This window comes from Phyllobates terribilis, unplaced genomic scaffold (genome assembly GCF_046119375.1).
Source record: "Phyllobates terribilis strain yellow unplaced genomic scaffold, ASM4611937v1 Scaffold_11__3_contigs__length_659146591, whole genome shotgun sequence".
NCBI lineage: Eukaryota > Metazoa > Chordata > Amphibia > Anura > Dendrobatidae > Phyllobates > Phyllobates terribilis.
The window spans coordinates 359,153,434-359,174,470 of NW_027362771.1; the positions used below are offsets into that span (position 1 = coordinate 359,153,434).

The window sequence follows — 21,037 nt, forward strand, 5'->3', positions numbered from 1 at the left end:
AGCAGTTGTTTAGGCAATTGGTTGTCTGGCATCCTGACCACATGTCCAGCCCACCTGACTTGGGCTTTCAGCAGGATAGTGTAAACGCTGCAGAGCCTAGCTTGTTTCAGGATTGCTGTGTTGAGGACATTGTCTTGCCACCTGACATGGAGAAGTCTGCAGAGTCAGCTGGAGTGAAAGTGATTGAGCTGTTTGTCATGCCGGCTGTAGACCGTCCAGGTCTCAGTGGCATAGAGAAGTGTGTTTAGGACTAGGACGAATGCGCAGTAGACCTTCGGCTTGGTGGTAATGTGGCACCCCAGGGGTCTGGTTTCCACAGTAACAGCATTGTTGTGTCTGAGAGCAGGTGGGAGGTCTCTTGGTCAGGAATCCTATGCATGCCACACCTCCTGCCCAGTCCTGGGAGGGGAAGGACTTCCCCTATATAAACCTAGGGCTGAGGCAGGGTTAGAGAGTTCAGAGGGAGAGTTCAGCCAGGAGGGCTGACAGGGAGCTGTGGCTCCGGCTGGGCCCAGCTCCTGGGCCATGCCAGAAGTAGAGACAGAGAAGAGAAGCAGCTATGGGAAGAAACAACAGGAGCTCTGTGAGAGCAGTGTTACAAGGAGTCAGGGGCTGGCAGCTGCAGAGCTCGCCCTGACTGAGAAGATTTCTTACCGGACCCGGAGTCCGAGGCTGTGGGGACTAACTCCTACCCAGCAGCAGAATCCGTCAGGCAGGGGATTTCAGGTCCTCTGGCCAAGAAACCCGAAGGCACGGTCACACGCATGGGACCAGCACCGCCGTCGTGGAGCGGAAGCTACTAGAAGGCCCCGAGTCACCGGCCATACGGGTGAGCACCACACGGTACACTCAGGGACGTGGGCTACTTATACCCGCCTCTAGCAAGGTAGCCAGAAGAGTACAGTTAGTTTGGGAGGCCTACAACTCCGCCTGGCCAGGGGAGATCCCATCTGCTCAAGGACTGACCAGGCCCCAATCGCTAGCCAGTACTCCGGGAGGGTCTATCTTTGTCACCAGTAAAGACCCTGAACTACACCGTACCGTCTCCGAGTGGTTCCTGCTACCCCCATCATCCACGTCGGCTGCCCTGAGGCCATACCCCTCCCGTTGGGGGTTATACCATCCCCGCTGCACCATCCTTCCACCGGCCTCAGCGGTCTGCTCTGCAGCGGCAGCTCCAAAGCTGCATTCAACGGGTGGCGTAGTCATCCAACATCTACCGCTGATACAGCGCCACTTAGTCTGACTCCCTGGGCACGGACTGGGTCACCGCCAGGAGACTACAACCCTCAAAAGATCCGGCTCCGGGTAAGCTCCCGCGTGCGCAACGCAGCCGACACAGGCCCAGGGGCGCGTCAACTTTTGGCGTAGTCGGCAGGATTTCGTGCCCGCAACCACCGGGTACTGCGTGCCTGAAAAAGACTGTTCAAACTTACCTGTGGTGAAGATTCCCGCCATCCGGCGCCATCTTCCGCTTCCTTCCCGCCATCGGTGGAGTTTTCCCGCCATTCGGCGCCATCTTCGGCCTTCTTCCCGCCAGCCGTGGAGTTTTCCCGCCATTGGACGTCATCTTGAGGACGCCACGCGGGAAGAAGAGGGGCGTGGACTCCGAAAGCGCGCGAGAACTGAAGCCCCGCCTCACGTCCGGACGTTGCGTAAGGTCCTGGAAGGAGCCCAGCAGACGCCGACGTCACAGGAGCGCGACGGAAGGTCCTCAACCCTGATGATCCACTGCGGAGCCGCGGCCTACGGAAGAGGATCATCGCAAGGTAGGCCATGGTCCACTAGGGGGGAGAAGGATGTCGGATACGGAGGAGAGCTTCACCGCTTCAACCCCCGCCAGCGCCACCGCTGTTGCGGTCATGCCTTTCACCATGCCCTATATCCCGGGGGCAGCTTGGCTACCCCAGTACTCAGGGGAGTCACATACCCTGCATGACTTTAGAGAAAAGCTGGATAGCCTCTTCCAGGTGTACCCCCTCATAGAAGAGCAAAAAGTGAGCATCCTGGTGGCCCAACTAACTGGGGCAGCCCAAAGGGAGGTAAAGTCCTGGCCACCTGGGAGGAGGACTGTCGCAGAGATACTAACCCAGCTAACCGAGGAGGAGCTGCAGTTCTACCAATACGAGGAAAGCCAAGAGGACCCGGACGGGTCTGAGGACTACCCTCAGGAGGGAGCACAAAGAGGACATAGCTACTGAAGGGAAGTAGCGTGAATAAAGAGCTGTAAATAGTTACCCGTAAGGGTACAAGGACTGCTGCTAATTAAAGTATAGTCCCCGTTGGGACCAGCAAACTGTTACCCGTGTGTCCCTATCCCTTAACAGGCTGAGGACTGTGAGCAGCCATCCCTTATCCCCACTGGCCGAGGACTGAGAGCGGCCATATCCTGTAAATAATTATGTGTTTCTAGTTATTTTTAGGAGTCCTTGGTGGATTTACCGGGAATCCTTGTACAATTGGTTGGAGCGTAACCCAGGAATGGACTAAAAGACTGTTAAGGACTCGGGGCAGGACAGACCCCTACCTGGTTACGTCTCCCTGTTTTGGTGAAATGGACACCTTGCTTTTCTTCAAAAACTGCACCCGGTTGCGGACACGCCGTAACCATCTTTATGTGTTTTTCTTATTGTATTATTATTGTTTATACCTTGTTATGTTTTTCTAAAAATATGTTTAGTCCCGGAGTACTAAATTTCACTAGGGGGGAATGTGGCACCCCAGGGGTCTGGTTTCCACAGTAACAGCATTGTTGTGTCTGAGAGCAGGTGGGAGGTCTCTTGGTCAGGAATCCTATGCATGCCACACCTCCTGCCCAGTCCTGGGAGGGGAAGGACTTCCCCTATATAAACCTAGGGCTGAGGCAGGGTTAGAGAGTTCAGAGGGAGAGTTCAGCCAGGAGGGCTGACAGGGAGCTGTGGCTCCGGCTGGGCCCAGCTCCTGGGCCATGCCAGAAGTAGAGACAGAGAAGAGAAGCAGCTATGGGAAGAAACAACAGGAGCTCTGTGGGAGCAGTGTTACAAGGAGTCAGGGGCTGGCAGCTGCAGAGCTCGCCCTGACTGAGAAGATTTCTTACCGGACCCGGAGTCCGAGGCTGTGGGGACTAACTCCTACCCAGCAGCAGAATCCGTCAGGCAGGGGATTTCAGGTCCTCTGGCCAAGAAACCCGAAGGCACGGTCACACGCATGGGACCAGCACCGCCGTCGTGGAGCGGAAGCTACTAGAAGGCCCCGAGTCACCGGCCATACGGGTGAGCACCACACGGTACACTCAGGGACGTGGGCTACTTATACCCGCCTCTAGCAAGGTAGCCAGAAGAGTACAGTTAGTTTGGGAGGCCTACAACTCCGCCTGACCAGGGGAGATCCCATCTGCTCAAGGACTGACCAGGCCCCAATCGCTAGCCAGTACTCCGGGAGGGTCTATCTTTGTCACCAGTAAAGACCCTGAACTACACCGTACCGTCTCCGAGTGGTTCCTGCTACCCCCATCATCCACGTCGGCTGCCCTGAGGCCATACCCCTCCCGTTGGGGGTTATACCATCCCCGCTGCACCATCCTTCCACCGGCCTCAGCGGTCTGCTCTGCAGCGGCAGCTCCAAAGCTGCATTCAACGGGTGGCGTAGTCATCCAACATCTACCGCTGATACAGCGCCACTTAGTCTGACTGCCTGGGCACGGACCGGGTCACCGCCACGAGACTACAACCCTCAAAAGATCCGGCTCCGGGTAAGCTCCCGCGTGCGCAACGCAGCGCGACACAGGCCCAGGGGCGCGTCAGTAAGGCTGAGTCCCCTTCGTTCCCAGACGTTCTTACGCAGTCTCCCGAGGACGGTGCTGGCTTTGGCAATTCTGTTGTTAACCTCAGCATCTAAGGTCCCGCAAGGGCAGGGTCCTCTTCTCTCTGTACCAGTCTATCATTGTTAGTTTGTTTACTGTAAGTGATATCTGTATTTTGTATGTAACCCTTTCTCATGTACAGCACCATGGAATCAATGGCGCTATATAAATAAATCATAATAATAATGGTCACTATGCAGGAGAGTGTGCTGCCAAGGTAGGTGAAGTTGTCAACTGCTTTGAAGTTGTGCTCCTTCATCGTAATGCGTGGCTACTGGTGGTATGGTTTTCTAGTATTGAAAATGAAATCGAAGTTGTCGCAAACTTGTGAAAAACAGTCCATTTCATGCGTATCTGCTGCTCTGTGCTGGCGTTTAGTGTGCAGTCATCAGCAAACAAGAAGTCATGGATAACAGTCTCTTGCCCTTTGTAACAGCCTTCAGGCGTCTGGGGTTGAACATCTTGCAGTCAGTCCTGTACCTAACATGGATTCCATCTTCACAGTTTCTAAAGGCATCTTTCAACATGGCAGAAAATAGCATACTAAACAGGGTCGGGGTGAGTATACAGCTATGCTTCATGCCATCTGTAACTGGGAAGGCCTCCGATTCATCTCCATTATTCAGAACCTTCACCATCATACCATCATGGAGCTGCCAGACAATTGTGATGAACTTGCTTGAGCAGACAAACTTTGTCATGATTTTCCACAGGCTGTCTCTGCTGACTGTGTTGAAAGCCTTGGTCAAGTCGACAAAGGTCACGAAAAGGTCACTATGTTGCTCCTGGCACTTTTCCTGGAGATGCCGTGCTGCGAACACCATATCTGCCATCCCAAGTTTAGTACAGAAGCCGAGTGATACACAGGCAAGGAAGTATGCAGGCAGAAATGTAGTGTGGCACCCCAGAGGGTCTGGTTGCCACAGTGGTAGTAATACCATGTCTGGGAGCAAAACAGGAGTTTCCTGGTCAGGAACACATTACATGCAACACCTCCTGCCCAGACCAGAAAGGGGAGGATCCTGCCCTTTATAACTGGGTCTGGAGGCGGGGTTAAGTTAGTCTAGTCTAGTCAGAGTCTAGTGTCAGGAGTCAAGTAGGACACGAAGGAGCAAGGAGCTGAGGACTGGAGCAGGCAGAGCTCGTCCTGGCCGGAGTACATTCAGAGAACCGGACACCGGAGTCCGAGGCTGTGGGTATTGTATATCCAGCAGCAGAAACCGCACGGCAGGAGATTGTAGGTCTCCTGGCCCATCAGAAGCCCGGAGGCTCAGCCACACGAGAGGATCAGTGCCGCCATAGAGGAGCGAGGAATACATGGGATCCGAGTCGCCAGCCATACGGGTGAGCACAGCACGTTACACTCAGGGACGTGGGCTACCACACGACTATAAGCGGGATAGCCAAAGAGTACAGTCAGAACAGCAGGCTTACAACTCCACCTGGCCAGGAGGATTCCAGGATTGCTCCCAGACTGACCAGGCCCTCATCCCTAGCAAGTACTCCCGTTGGGGCCTATATAATTGCCACCAGTAAAGAAAACCTAGGACTGCACTGCAACGACTCCGTGTTGTCATTACTGATCCCGGCACTATCACCACCATCATCAATACACGCTACCCTGAAGCTCCACTCTTCCTGTGGGGAGTCACATCACCTTGCTGCACACACCATCAGCTTCAGTGGACTGCTCCGCAGCAGCGGTTCCCAATAACCGCATCCCACAGGTGGCGTAGTCGGACTATATATAACAGACACCCATAGACTACCCTGGTTTGACCGCCCTGAGTCACGGACCAGGTCGCCGCCACGGTGACTACAACCCCCAGCATCCACAAGGCCCGGCTCCGGGTACCCCCATGGCCCAGGGGGTGCGTCAACTTTGGCGTAGTCAGCAGGATTTCGTGCCCGCGACCACGGGGTACTGAGCACCTTCACAGACTGTGTCGTATACCGTGGTGAAGATTTCCCGCCATCTGCTGCCGTTTTCCCGCCATTGTCCGCCATTTTCGGGTCGCCGCGCGGGAAGAAGAGGGGCGTGATCGCTGAAAACGCGCGAAGTCCAAAGCCCCGCCCCACGCACTAACGCAGCGCCAGGTCCTGGAAGGAGCCACAGCGAACGCTGACGTCAGACGCGTGCGACGCCAGGTCCTCGACGGAGACCATCGCCTGTGGAACTGCGGCCTACGGAAGGAAAGAGAAGGAAGGTAGGCCACGGTTCACTAGGGGGGAGGAAGACACCCGATATGGAAGGAACTTCAACCACCGGCGCGGCCGCTGCCGCGGTAATGCCATTCACCATGCCTTATATACCGGGGGCAGCATGGTTGCCCCAGTACTCAGGAGAGTCGCACACTCTGAGTGACTTCAAGGAGAGACTAAGCAGTTTATTTAAAGTATACCCCCTGTCCGAGGAGCAGAAAGTGAGCATCCTTATAGGCCAGTTGATTGGTGCAGCCCAGAGAGAAGTAAAGTCCTGGTCAACCAGGGAAAAAGGGACTGTAAAAGAGATACTGGCCCGCCAAAGGACACTTTGACACCCGTACTACAGCAGAGATAAAGATGAAGTTTTATGGGTGCAATCAACGGGCACAGGACAGTGTACAGGGCTATGCTTTAAACCTGCAAGAGGCACTGAGGGCCATCAAACTGGTAGACCCTGACAGTGTGCGTGATGAAAACAGACTGTTAACTGAGCAATTTATTGAGGGTTTACTGTCCAGCGCCCACCGAACCCAGCTGCGCATAATGGCTCTGCAAAACCCTGATTTGGACTTTGCTCAATTTAAGGACAGGGCCATCCGGGTGCTACGAGAACCAGCACCAGGTGGCGCTACAGCTCACCACCGCCCAGCTATCACCTACCACCAGGAGGTGGCACCGTTTTCTCCGGAGCCTGTAGGAGCTGATGCACAAACTCTGGACAGTGCCCCGTCAACAGACCAGCACCATCAGGTCCAAGAGCTAACTAAAAGTGTAGCTGCACTAACCAAAACTGTGCAGTCCTTGCAGGTGTCTCCCAAAGGAAATATCCAGCTGGCTTCCAGTCCGGAGGACATCCCGTGGCGCCGACAGAAGAGGATTCCACCATCCCGAGGGAGGAACTGCGACTGCTACGACCAGGACGGACAACCCATCTGCCGCCGCTGCAACCAGCCAGGACATTATGCAAGGTAATGTCATTTAAACGAGCAAAACCTGGGGCAGAGGGCCAACCCCCAGGCATAAGACCACCAGGCCCATCAAGCTGGCGAGACAAATATGTGGGAGGACGACTGGTCCTACCGGTCGTGCTGGACGGCTTTCCAATGAGCGCGTTGCTGGACACTGGATCCCAGGTGACCACCATCCCCTACATTCTTTTTAAATGGTACTGGACTGACTCTGACATTACCCGGCGTCCAGATGAACATTTGAGCATTTATGCCAGCAATGGTCAACCCGTACCTCAGGTGGGGTTCAAAGAAGTGACTATAATGGTTGGCAAAGTCGAACTGCCAGCACAAGGACTGATTATTGTCGACATTGATCGCCGAGAAAGTCATCCTATGATAACTTTAGGCACTAATGTCATTGAAAATTGTCTTGCAGAAATAATTGTCTTGTTACAGCAGGTTGCGGAGACCGCCAGTTCCAGCCAGCAGCGGGTTCTGCAAAGAGAGATCAGAGCCCTGATGAAAAGACAACAGGTAGAACTGTCTGGTGGTGAGATTGGCAGTGTTAGGATGAGTGACCCATTCCCTATTGCCATGCCCCCAATAAGTGAAATGCTGATATGGTGCTGGGCAGCCATCGGTCTAAGGGGTAGAGATTACCAGGCCCTGGTAGAGCCCGTCTACTCTGACAGTAGGCCCACCGTTTTGACAGCCAGGGGGTGGTTGATGTCCACCATGGGAGAGTGCCAGTCCGCATCCTAAACATTGGGGAAAAAGAAGTTCATTTGCCCCGGTATGCCACCCTAGCCAAGCTATTCACTCAAAATTTTATAAAGACAGTGGAACCCTTACCTGCATCTAAATAGGCGGAGGATAATGGCTCCAAGGGACAGATGGAGGACTGGTGTCACAAGCTGCATGTGGGCACTAACTCCACCCCTCCACATCAAAAACAAGGAGTATACCGGGTGGTCCAGGAGTATGAAAGGGTCTTCAGTAAACACCCGCTCGATTTCGGGCAGGTAAAGGGGGTTCAACACCATATCCCCACGGGAGACCATCCACCCATTAAAGAAAGGTACCGGCCTGTACCGCCAGCACACTATCAAAATGCCAAGGGGATGTTGCGAGAGATGAAGGAGGCTGGGGTAATAAGAGACAGTTGTAGCCCCTGGGCAGCTACATTAGTTCTTGTAAAGAAAAAGGATGGCACAATGAGAATGTGTGTAGACTATAGGCAAATTAACCGCAAAACTCATAAAGATGCATACCCACTACCCAGGATAGAGGAATCACTAGCTGCATTAAAATCTGCTAATTATTTCTCTACTTTGGATCTTACTAGTGGGTATTGGCAGGTTCCTGTAGCAGAGGCGGATAAGGAAAAGACCTCATTCACCACCTCGATGGGCCTCCGCGAGTTCAACTGCATGCCATTCGGGCTCTGCAACGCCCCAGGAACCTTCCAGCGGTTGATGGAGTGCTGTCTAGGACATAAGAATTTCGAGACAGTCCTCCTGTACCTGGATGACATCATAGTGTACTCCAAGACATATGAGGATCATCTGAAGCACCTGGCGGAAGTGTTTGAAGCCCTGGCTGGCGCTGGCCTGAAGGTGAAGCCATCAAAGTGCCACCTGCTGAAGCCCAAAGTACAGTACTTAGGACATGTGGTAAGCGCTGACGGTGTAGCACCAGACCCCGACAAGATCACCGTAATCAAGGACTGGCCGAGACCTTCCACCATTAAAGAAGTGCGGCAGTTCCTCGGGTTGGTAGGCCACTACCGAAGGTTTATACCAGGCTTCACCAAGATGGCGGCACCTATGCAGGACCTCCTGATAGGCCAGTCCAGAAAGGCCAAGAACCAGAAACCACCATTCAAATGGGACAAGCTGGAAGATGAGTCCTTCACCAGGCTGAAGATGGCTCTCACAGGAGACAAGGTCCTGGCCTACCCTGATTATGGACAGCCCTTCATCCTTCACACGGACGCGAGCAACGTGGGACTGGGAGCGGTGCTGTCCCAGATCCAACAAGGCAGAGAAAGGGTAACAGCCTACACCAGCAGGAAGCTCCGGCCCACAGAAAGGAACCCAGAAAACTACAGCTCCTTCAAGTTGGAGTTCCTCGCCGTAGTCTGGGCCGTGACAGAGCGCTTCAAGCATTATCTCGCCTCCTCCAAATTCACTGTGTACACGGATAATAACCCGCTGACACACCTGGACACTGCAAAACTTGGTGCCCTGGAACAAAGATGGATGGCCCGGCTGTCTAATTACGAATTCACCATCAAGTACCGGGCTGAGGACAAGAATGCAAACGCAGATGCGCTGTCCAGAATGCCTAACTTGCCAGATGGGGGAGAAGACCCAGAGGAGCTGGAAGAGATAGAAATCCCCGCGTTCCACCGCCATGGGATAAAGCAGTGCTCCCATTGTGTGAAGAACAGGTGCTCTGCCAACAGAGAAGCCACGTTCAATCCATTGCCCCACCATGGATGGGCAGAAACACAAGACAGTGACCCGGCTGTCCGCCTAGTCAAAGAGTTGCTGAACCGAGCTGATGCACACCCTGATCCAGATGCTCCTGAGAAGACCAAGCAGCTGTGGAAAGAAAAAGGCAAGCTGTTCATCTATGAAGGGAAGCTGTGTCGAAGAGCCATCAACTCCCGGACACATGAGTTGGTCTGGCAGGTGGTAGTCCCGATGCGGGATGCGTCAATGGTCTTGGAAGCGTACCACAATGGAGCAGGACACTTCGGATGTAAGAAGCTGGAAGTCCTGCTACGTGAACGGTTCTATTGGGCTGGCATGAGGAAAGCAATCGAGAGGTGGTGTCGAGAATGCGGACCATGCAACCTGAGAAGAAAAGACCGTGACAGCCAGAGGGCTCCCCTGCAGCCCATCATCACCAAGCAGCCACTCGAATTGGTAGCCCTGGACCATGTGAAGCTATCCCCAAGCAGGTCAGGCTATGTCTACGCCCTCACCATCGTAGCCAGAGCTTTCCAACAGCACTTCTGCCGCCCGCATGGTTACCCAGAACGTGTGCTAACTGACCAAGGTCGGGCCTTTGAAGCGGAGGTATTCCAGGATGTCTGCAACCTGTATGGCTGCAAGAAGATCCGGACAACGCCTTATCACCCCCAGACCAACGGGATGTGTGAAAAGATGAACCAGGTGGTGATAGACCTACTGAAGACATTGCCCCTGGAGGACCGCAGTCTGTGGCCAGAAAAGTTGCCAGACCTGGTGGACCTCTACAATCATATCCCAGTGAATTCCACCAACTGCACACCTGCTTACCTGATGAGAGCAAGACCTGGTAAGCTGCCCATCGACCTGGATATGGGAGTTCTGACGCCAGAGAACGCCTCACCAGACGCAGATGGGGATACTGAACGGCAACAGCAATACCGCAAGGTACAGGAAAGTGTTGAAAGAAGTCTGTCCCAAGCAAGAGAAAGGCAAGAGAAGACTTACAATCAACATGCACCTGCTATTCCCCTGTCACCGGGAGAGCGAGTCCTAAAGAGTAAAAGGCGACTCCACAAGCTGGATGATCAGTGGGAGGAAGAGCCGTACACCGTTCTACCCTCAAACCATGATAACACCAAGGTGTGCCTCATAAGTAAGGACGGAGGTGAGACAACAGCAACAGTTTCCAGCGACCACCTGAAGAAATGTCCCGAGCAGCTGCAACACGCTAGAGAAGACGAAGATATCCCTCAACCCGCAGAGGAAGTGGAAGAAATGGTCAAAACAGTACTCGGAGAATTTCCCCGGTCATGGACACAAGTAAATAATGCAATAGTTGTGCCAGTCCTTACATTTCTCCAACCAGCCCCTCAAGAAGCTACGGAAGTCTCAGTAGAGTTGGAAGAACCATTGGCCCCGGAGGCAGAAGATTCCTCATCAGCAGACCAGGAGAATCTACCCTCTGCTAGTAGCGAACCTGCCGTACCCACGGTAAGCCAAAGAATCCGTAGGAAATTACCCAACCTACCAGAGACACCTCCAAACACCTGTAGTGAGGTGAACATTGAGCCCACCACACCAGGGGTAGATACAGGGGACCAAGGTAGAACACAGACAAGTAGTGAACTACGTAGATCTACCAGAAGCACCAAAGGTCAAATCCCTGCCCGCTGGAGAATTTAAAGTGTAATGTATAACTGTATTATTGCAAATGTTGAAATGTTTATATGTGTGCATTAAATATCTTTTTTTCCAGTTACCTGACAGGGTCCAAAAAGACTTTCAGGTTATGGACAATGGATAACCAAAAACTTTGCTTGTAAATAGTTGCACCTGTAAAGTGCCCCCGTTTGTGCCAGACCACAGAACAAAAATCCGTGGAGGTGGCTGAAGACGTGGTCCAACATCCGGATCATCAATGCCCTGTAGCCACCCCAGGACCCCCGTGGAGGGTTTGGGACGGGTCCCTCAAACTACATCTTCTTCAGTGGAATGGACACCTGGTTATGGATGATACCGTGACCTAAAAAGACAGTAATGCCTGTAAATATGTTCATGTATTGTTATCTGTTACATTTTTGCAAAATATGCTCAGTCCCGGAGTACTGAAATTTACTAGGGGGGAATGTGGCACCCCAGAGGGTCTGGTTGCCACAGTGGTAGTAATACCATGTCTGGGAGCAAAACAGGAGTTTCCTGGTCAGGAACACATTACATGCAACACCTCCTGCCCCAGACCAGAAAGGGGAGGATCCTGCCCTTTATAACTGGGTCTGGAGGCGGGGTTAAGTTAGTCTAGTCTAGTCAGAGTCTAGTGTCAGGAGTCAAGTAGGACACGAAGGAGCAAGGAGCTGAGGACTGGAGCAGGCAGAGCTCGTCCTGGCCGGAGTACATTCAGAGAACCGGACACCGGAGTCCGAGGCTGTGGGTATTGTATATCCAGCAGCAGAAACCGCACGGCAGGAGATTGTAGGTCTCCTGGCCCATCAGAAGCCCGGAGGCTCAGCCACACGAGAGGATCAGTGCCGCCATAGAGGAGCGAGGAATACATGGGATCCGAGTCGCCAGCCATACGGGTGAGCACAGCACGTTACACTCAGGGACGTGGGCTACCACACGACTATAAGCGGGATAGCCAAAGAGTACAGTCAGAACTGCAGGCTTACAACTCCACCTGGCCAGGAGGATTCCAGGATTGCTCCCAGACTGACCAGGCCCTCATCCCTAGCAAGTACTCCCGTTGGGGCCTATATAATTGCCACCAGTAAAGAAAACCTAGGACTGCACTGCAACGACTCCGTGTTGTCATTACTGATCCCGGCACTATCACCACCATCATCCATACACGCTGCCCTGAAGCTCCACTCTTCCTGTGGGGAGTCACATCACCTTGCTGCACACACCATCAGCTTCAGTGGACTGCTCCGCAGCGGCGGTTCCCAATAACCGCATCCCACAGGTGGCGTAGTCGGACTATATATAACAGACACCCATAAACTACCCTGGTTTGACCGCCCTGAGTCACGGACCGGGTCGCCACCACGGTGACTACAACCCCCAGCATCCCCAAGGCCCGGCTCCGGGTACCCCCATGGCCCAGGGGGCGCGTCAGTAGCAGTTCTAGTATCTAGCCAATGCTTTATCTTCTTTCAGAGCTGGATTCACAGGTACACTGCTTATTGCTGCTGAATGAAGTCTACCATGCTGCTGATTATATTTGTGTGCTACATAGGGAAAGAGCAACAGTAATCCCTGATGTCTGTGAGTACTGTGTATTGTATGCAAGATATAGAAAAATGGATATCTTCATGTAGGGCTGTGTCCAAGGATGTAGAAAGGGCAATATGTATGATTTCTTTAATTCAGATTAATTGTATGAAATTTGAGGTATAAACCCCTTCCTCAGACAGATAGATCATTTGTTTCAGGAAGGGATTTATACTCTGAAACACATATGATTGATTTGAATAAAATAAATTAAACATATTGATGACCATGCCTTTTCTACATTCTTGTGCGCGGCCCTACATGAAGGTGTCCATTTTTCTATATCCTGCATTACTAACCTCACATACCACTGGGAAATAGCAAGTAGATGACCGAAGGAAGTCCGCTTCCCTTGAAACTGCATCCTTGTAAATTCAACAGTGTTTCCAAGTTTTGCGCTTGTGCAAAACCAGACCTGGTGTGCACTACAGCTATTGTTCACTGTTGTCAACCACCTCATTGTTCTGAACATAAATATTGCCCTATGATGCATTCTTCTTTTTTTACTCTCTGCTATACTGTATAAGAAAGACATCATAGCAGCTAGTTTCTGCCCACTAGATAAGAGATAAATGAAAATTCAAGATACATGGTGCATTGGGGACAAATGGTGAAAATTGCAGTATACAAGTCAGAGATGGACTAGGCATCTGGCAAGTCTGGCAAATGCCAAATGGACTGGTCATGTCTGGCAGTGGGCCATATCGGCTTGCAGCACTTGTAATGGTATCTGCTTCCTCTGAACACGGATACTATCAACAACTGTGGCAGAAATAAGAGCCATTGGCTCACTGTTCCACCAATTACTCGGTTAGGCTGCCGGTTACCTCCAGTCTGTGGCCTGCCATAGGACAGCACAACGTAGTGGATGTCAGGCGATGCAATTGCACCACTTCATCGCACCTCTTGCATCAAGCAACAAACCGCTGTGGTGGAGGAGGAGTAGGAAATGAGAGAACAGTTAGGTTAATTTTTCTTTATTCTGTTTATTGCCAAGCAGACCATAGGGAGATAGTATTGCTACAGGGGGCTATATTACTATGAGAATCTACAGGCAGGCATTATTACTACTAGGGGGTATGTTTCTATGGGGATGTACATGGGGACATTATTACTATAGGGGACTATGTTACTATGAAGATGCATAGGGGGTATAATTGCTATGAGGATGCTCAGGGGGACATTTTTACTACAGGGACTATGTTACTATAAGGATGCAAAGGGCGACACTATTCTATTACCAAGGTGCCAGACAAGAAACATCTCATGATGGGTAAAACCAGTGAGCTGCCTCATGACCTTTGCAACCTTATTGTTTCAAAACATACTGTTGGCATTGGTTACAGAAGAATTTCAAAACTACAAAAGGTTTCAGTAAGCACTGTTGTGGCCATAATCCAGAAGTGGAAAGACCATAATTTCACCATAAACCAGCCACAAACAGGTGTTGCCCACAAGATTTCAGACAGAGGAGTGAAAAGAATTAACAGAAGAGTTGTCCAAGAGCCAAGGACCAGCTTTGGGAAGCTACAGAAAGCTACAGAAAGACCTGGAATCACCTGGAATCAGCAGGTACAATTGTTTCAAATAAAACAATAAGTAATGCACTCAGCCTCCATGGCCTGTATGCACGCTCACACACCTCCATTGCTGAACAAAAAGCATATTCAAGCGCATTTAAAGTTTGCTCAAAAACATTTAGACAAGCTTGTGAAATACTGAGAATATAGTCTGGTCAGATGAGACCAAAATTGAACTCTTTGGATGCCATGTTACACACCATGTTTGAAGTGAAGAGGTGAGAACATCATGATGTGGGGCTGTTTTTCAGCAACAGTACTGGCAAACTTCATATAATTGAAGGAAGGATGAATGGACAAGTGTACCAAGACATTCTTGAAAAAAATCTGCCGCCATCTACCAGGATGATGAAGATGAAACGAGGGTGGACATTTCAGCAAGAAAATTATCTCAAACACACAGCCAAGGAAACTCTCATTGGTTTCAGAGAAAGAAAATAAAGCTACTAGAATGGCCAAGTGTCACGCACAAATGTGGCACACGTGGTTTGTGGACCCATTGTACCACGGGCCAGGCTTACCTAGGAGGGACGTGGCTAATTGGCTACCTAGTTTTCACTGAAGACTCTGATGATGAGCTCAGGCTTGAGCTGCAGGTAGCCTCCAGGTACCACTCCTAGGCAGTCCCAAGTACTGCGTTTGCAGGCACAGAAAAGGACTCGGGGTCACCGACAGGCTGGATTCGGATACTGGTATAACAGTCCGGCCAACGAGGAATACTCGGATAGGTTCACATATTTCAGACAACAAGGGTTTTGGGAACTGGTTCAGGTTCAGGTACCTCAGGTTGCTCAGGCACCTCCCTACTGGAAAGGGTGCCTTTTATACAACATGCCTCCCCACTATTGGCTGGGTGCATTTTCAAAGTGGCGCTGCCTTTTTAAAAACAGGGGAGCGCGTAACACCGGGAAGCATGTGCAAAGTGCACAGACCAGGAAGAAGAGAGCCACGGTGGGGACCACACCGCACGGCTGGAGCAGTGAGTATGTCGGTGTTCCTGCATGGAGGAGGACAGGGAACCATTACTGGCTGGCATTACCGTTACACCCAGCCAATCACCTGACCTAAATCCAATAGAATATTTATGGAAGGGATCTCATAAACGTCTAAAAGACCTAGCTCATCCCATGACCATCCCCTCCCATATGAGTTCATGTGGGTGTAGCACCCCGAGGGCTCGGTTGCTACAGAGGTATTGCACCTCACCCAGAGGTGTGATATCTCACTCTCAGGTAAGGATGGAGTGTGGATCAGGACCCCGACACCTGCATGCATTACACCACATTTCCGGGGGGCAGGGTGACCGATATGCTCCAAGCAGAGCACGACAGTCCCTGTCCCTGGCTGGAGTGGGGGGAGGGAACACCGAGGAAGGGGGAACCCTGTAGTGCAGGAGCAGGGAGGAAGTAGTTCCTGGATGCACAGAGAGAGAGATATAAAAGGTGGGGGCCATCTTAGAGCAGCAGCCAGTCAGAGGAGGAAAAGAGCAGGAGCAGGGCTCTGTGGAGCTCTGCTCCAGGAGTCGGGCCTAGCCTGAGAGGCCCAAGACAGAGAGAAGACAGGGAGCAGGGCTGCTGCATGGGCTCTGCTCCACAGGCAGGCTCTGTCAGGAGGACTGGGCCTGAAAGAAGAGGGAGGAAGGAAGGGGAGCGGAGGAGGCTCCAGGAACACAGAGGAAAGAAGGGACCCCAGGGGTGTGGACCGGCTGGTAGCTACCATACGCCCGTATCTACCTGCGTAGAGGGGTCAGGCCAAGGGGGGAGACCGGTCCCCGAAACTAGTGGAGGCGGGGAACTACCCTCAGCTAGAAACCGGAGGCTGCGACATTTCAAGTGGCGCAGCCCCTCGCTATACCCGCTAGGAAGGCACCACATAGGGTCAGGGAAACGGCAACAACGTTTGCCCGAGAAGGCCCGAGGCAGCTGGACAGAAGCGAGGTCACTGGCGGGGTATGACAGGCCAGAGAAAGGACACACAAAGAGGGTCCTGTGAAACGCTCCAAAGTTATCTGGGAGTAGGCCGAGCCCCTCACCTGGTGAGCACAGTGCGACGTGGGCAGCCGTTACCTGCAGAAGTGGTCTGGATAATAAGAACTGTGAGTAAAGACCCTGGACTGCATCACTGACTCTGTGTCGTCACTGCTACTCCTGCTCCATCACCCCCATCCTCCGCATACACTGCCCTGAGGCTATACTCCTCCCGTGGGGAGTTGTACTACACTCTGCTGCACCCACAACACCAGCCTCAGCGGTCTGCCCTGCAGCGGCAGTTCATCCTGACCGCAATCCACGGGTGGCGTAGTCGGACATTCAGTATATAGACTGCCATTTAGTTTGACCACCCTGAGCCACGGACCGGGTCACCGCCACGCGGAGACTACAACCCCCAGCATCTACAAAAAGGCCCAGTTCCGGGTTCCCCACGCAGCCCAGGGGGCGCGTCATGGGCGTATCCTTGATCTAATTAAAAGCAGAGTTTGGGTTTTGGTCATTGGTCAGTCCTGGAAGTTACAGCTTGCTGTGGTTCTGTCCATTTTCTAAAGGAGCCTCCCTCCGCTAAGCTCTGAGCCATTTCCGTGATGCAGGTTTAGTATTTTTTCTTTCATTATCCCTTTTTTTCTTATGTGATTGTATATACCTTATTGTTTTGTTCCCATTTTGTAACATCTTTGTATATTTTTTATAAACACTGCCTACTTTTCCAGATTAAATATACCAACTTTAATAGCCCCGTTCCTCTTTCTCTGTAAACCACACCCCTGAAGCCATACACTACCAAGTCCACAATTCTCTTCCTGATATCTTGGCTGATTTCTTTGGACTTTCCCATGATACTACACAAAGAAGCAGTGTGTTTCAGGTGTGAATTAAAATACATCCATAGCTGTGTCTCTAATTAACTCAGATGTTGCCAAAAAAGCTATCAGAAGCTTCCAAACACATGACATCATCATATCGGCAGTCCAGAATTGTTTAAAGGCATAGTAATCTTAGTGTATGTAAACTTTTGACTTTGCAGTAAGTAATAAAAATGCCTTAAAACATTCTCTCTCTCTCATTATTCTGGCATTTGGCAAATATTAAAAATTATGGTAATCCTAATTGACCTAAAACGGGAAAAGTTTATTCTGATTTCATGTGAGATTTTTAGAAAAACATGCATACAGTAGATAGTGTATGTATACTTCTGGTTTCAACTGTATATATATATATATTCCATGTGATGGAATCGGAGGTGTATATATCATACGCTCACTGTGAGTTTCCCAATAACCGGCCTAGTAGTGGAAACAGCTGCGGCCTCTCCCATCACTCGTCAGTCCATTGCGTAATTGTCCTCATGATCGGAGGCAGCGGAGTTGCATCCCCTTACAAATTGGTGGCAGCGATGGGATCTGCGTGATCTCTCTGGTGTTTTCCTTGACAAATTGGTGGCAGCAGTGGGATCTACGTGATCTCTCCAGTGTTCTCCCTGTCATGTTAAAGGGTTCTTCTCATTTTTTTTTTATTAGGAGCACAACGCTCTTCTGTCTTCCAGCTTCCTGCTTTCCGGGAATTAGTGCTCTCCAGTTCATTCACAGGTTATACCAGAGACGTTGTTGTTCTGCTTGTCTAAATTGTGCTCTCTCTGATGTGGCAAGCAGAGGCAGCTTTGATTCTGCAGCATGGGAGATGCTTAGGGGCACTGAAGCTGACCAGATTCACCAATTCAGCTAGCTTTAGAGCAGTGATTGCAAGCTTTACAGCAATGAGCTAACAAGCTTGTGCCCCTTGCCTAGGAAACCAACCACCTCTGATATACAGAAGAGGTGGCTGGTAATCTATGCAAAGAGTAGTAAATAATAGAATTAAAGACCCCCTCTATTCTTGAGAATGGAGATGATTTTTAATAAGAAACAAATTGCAAGTTTGGTTGATTTTACAAGCAATTGGCAATTTTACCCATTTATGATGATGAAAAAACTCCTTTTAACCCTTAGGGACTGCGCTTTTGTTTTTTCCTTCCTCTTCTTTCCAGAGCAATAAGTTTTTTTATTTTTCAACTAACACAGCCATATGAGGTCCTGTTGTTTTTGCGGGTCGAATTGAACTTTTGAATGACACCATTCATTTTACCATGCGATGAACTAGAAAATGGGGAAAAAAGTCCCATGTTCTATGTTTTTTAGGTTTTGCTTTTATTGTTCCGTGTAAATGATCTGGCAATATGATTCTCTAGGTCAACTCAGTATGATTACAGCAGTATCATTTTTTAAGCAGTGAAAAAAATTCAGAAATGCATTAAAAAAATAGCTTTTCTTGTCATTTTACAAGATCCATAAGGCTATATTCCCATAATGAGCTTTTTATGAGTTTTTGACGCTGCAGAATTTCTGCACCGTTTCTGCCCCTATTATGTAAATTATGTTACTTGCGTTTTTTCATTGTACTTTTGTGTGTGTTTTTTAACACGTTTTTCAGCGCATATCTCTTGGGTGATATATTCCTATATCACATAGTGCTATTTCACACAGTATACTGTCTGCAATCTGTCTGAAGAAGGTCTTGTTGACCGAAACATCACTGATTTTGTTTTTTGGATTGCAACTCTGATTAAATCTAAAATTTTCCTTGCAACTTTAAGAGTGCTGGATTCTGTTTCTTGTCTGAATATATGGAGTGGTATCCTACCCGGGCACCGTATCCTTATACAGAGTGATGTGTATTCCAGTTATATATTATGTAAAATATGTTACTTGCATTTATTTATTGCTCTTTTGTGTGCATTTTTTAACATGCGTTTTTATTGCCTTTATGACATTGCATTTTTGTCTCTTGTTAATGTGTCATGCTTTAATTAAAGCTGCTTTGTTTTTGATACTTCCTGTTTTTTTGCTTCGACAAAACTTTATTGACTTACTTAGGAATGGAATAATTGCGTTTTGATGCGTTTCCGCCATGGAAACGCACTAAAAATGCATGTGCGTTTTTTACCTGCAAATTTTCCTCATATAATGTAAATCTATGGGGAAAATCCTCATAGAAAACTCAGCGAACCCACAAGAGAAATTGACTTGCTGTGGATTTTGGTCAGTTTAAGCAGAGTGAAAAAAAGCACGGTGGGCAGGAGATTTCTACAAATCCCATCCACTATGCAGGAACTGTAAATCGCAGCATTTTTGACTCAGCAAAAATACACAGCGTCAAAAACGCTCCAAAAGCTCATCATAGGAATGTAGCCTAACATTTCCATTTTATGTTTAATGGAGCTGACGGCTTCTATTTTGTGTGCTGGGTTGACATTTTTATTGATTTTATTTTATGACAGATTATAAATTTTGATAGCTGAATAGTATGTTTATTGCAGAGTTGTGGCATTTTGACTTTTTCTCTTACAGTTTTTACCACTTGGGTTAATTTTATATTTTGATAGATCAAACTATTATGGACGTGGTAACGCCAGATATATTTATATTTATATTTTTTATTCTCTTTATTTTTAATGAAGGAAAAAGGGGGGATTCAAATTTGTACATTTAAAAAAAAAAAAAAAAATTCTTAGTTTTTTAGTCCCCTTGAGGGACTTGAACATGCAATCATCTGATTGCTAATAATTTATACTGCAATACTGTATTACAGTATATAGTGAAAACTACGGTCTCCTATAAACATCAGCCCTTTGAACTCAGTTATGCCAACCCATTGGCACAATGTAATCACAACGAGGGGGATCAATAGGAGCGTGGAACGGCGCTCCCCTGGGCCATGCGCTGTATATGTCAGTGTCACAAATAGACAGGCATTTAACAGGTTAGCAGCAGCGGGCAGAGCTCGGCCCCAACCACGGCTGTTAGTGGCAGATTATGGCTAAATAACACAGTCATAATCTGTAAGGAATCTTGATAGGCTCAGCTTCTGAGCCCACTTCATACTCCATACTCCTGCTTCCGACTAGTGCGCTTGTCGTTAAAATGGTAATATTAGGTAATGCTCTGTTGGTATTATTTGTCTTGTATTATTTTAAGCAATTAACAAAATGCAAAGTGAAGGAATCAAAGAGAAATCTAAATCAAATCAGTGTTTGATGTGACCACTCTGTGGGGCCATATCGTCATTTTCAGGACCTCTAGTATGTTTCGCGTTGTTGTCCTGCTATTGAATAACCGAGAAAAACAGACTGAGTTTTATCAAGATTTTTATCATAGAGTTTCATCATAGACTTGCATTGGCAATTTTGATCTGACACTTGGATCAACATCGGACATGTGCAGGGACACTGAAACTAACCAGATTCAGCAATCCAGCCAGCTTCAGAGTGAATGGTGGTTGCAAGCTCTGCAATTTTGCATGGACCACTCAATCCAAAGAAAAAGTCATACATGTAAACAGCCTCATAGACTATCATAGGTACCAGTGCTATCTGTGAAAAACATACACACTCACACATGAAAACTGATATGTGAATCACTTCTTTTTTTTCTTTCTTTTTTTTAACAGCCTTCGGCTTGATCTCGAGCCATGGCGACTTGATGGATGAACAATCAATACGAAGATTGATCTTGTGCAAGCCTAGATTGGTTCACCAGGGTCATGAACCCTTATAAAAATAAAATGTACTACATAAGGTATGGAAAATACGTATATATCATGCAAGGAACATAGATGAACCTACAAGTTTCTTCAGTCTTGCAGATACAGTCATACATGTGTGTAACTACTGAGTCGTGTATTCAGG

At 49.3% G+C, this 21,037-nt stretch overlaps 1 long non-coding RNA gene across 1 annotated transcript in view; it reads left to right on the top strand.

Moving 5' to 3' along the window:
* LOC141166334 (uncharacterized) overlaps positions 1 to 21,037 on the top strand; it is a 154,342-nt gene that overhangs the window by 131,850 nt on the left and 1,455 nt on the right. The window contains exon 2 of the long non-coding RNA XR_012251282.1: positions 20,800 to 20,927. This is a non-coding gene — a long non-coding RNA (uncharacterized lncRNA). The remainder of the gene's footprint in view (positions 1 to 20,799; positions 20,928 to 21,037) is intronic.